This window comes from Octopus bimaculoides, chromosome 27 (genome assembly GCF_001194135.2).
Source record: "Octopus bimaculoides isolate UCB-OBI-ISO-001 chromosome 27, ASM119413v2, whole genome shotgun sequence".
In the NCBI taxonomy this organism is placed as follows: domain Eukaryota; kingdom Metazoa; phylum Mollusca; class Cephalopoda; order Octopoda; family Octopodidae; genus Octopus; species Octopus bimaculoides.
This window is the reverse complement of record NC_069007.1, coordinates 7,632,342-7,632,983: the sequence shown is the minus strand read 5'-3', so window position 1 is coordinate 7,632,983 and position 642 is coordinate 7,632,342. Positions and strand designations below refer to the sequence as shown.

General features: G+C 37.9%; 1 long non-coding RNA gene across 1 annotated transcript in view; it reads right to left on the bottom strand.

Moving 5' to 3' along the window:
* LOC128251002 (uncharacterized) overlaps positions 1-642 on the bottom strand; it is a 2,679-nt gene that overhangs the window by 687 nt on the left and 1,350 nt on the right. The window lies entirely within an intron of this gene.

Below are 642 nucleotides of genomic sequence, written 5' to 3'. Positions count from 1 at the left end.
ATCCGCACAGCTCGAAGTAAGGTGAATAAAATCAAAATAAGCAACAGGGTATCAACTAATAATGCGGTACAACCGTTTCAAGCGACTCCATTTAATTGAACAATGTAATCATTACATCAATTATTACATCAATGATTACATTGATACCTCTTCCATCCACACTCCATCCCCCGCCCCACCAGTTCTTCATTATCTCCCCTTCTTCCTAGCTCTTCTGTGAAACTATTTTTTCCCAACCAGTCGCCATGATTGATCGCTAAATCCACAAAATGTTTTATTTCTCTCTCCGTTTATTTCCTCATATTCCTTTCTGTCGAAGAGCATAGGCTCGAAACGTAAAGGACTCTCTTACTTTCTCGAGTGTCAAACCTGCTTCTTGTTCATTCACTTGTCTTCGTCTTGTTTTTCTGTAAATTTCAACTATATCGCCATGATAGATCGCTGACCACTACATTTATAATTTTTTTCTCCTTGTTTCTCTCCTTATTTCTTTCTGTGTTCCTTTCAGTTGAAGAGCGTAGGCTCGAAACGTCAAAGACTTTCTCTATTCCCGAGCGTTAAACTAATACCTCCATTTGTTGTTTACACCGCCTGTCTTCGTATGTTGTTTTTTTCGTAAATTCTCCCATATATATATATATA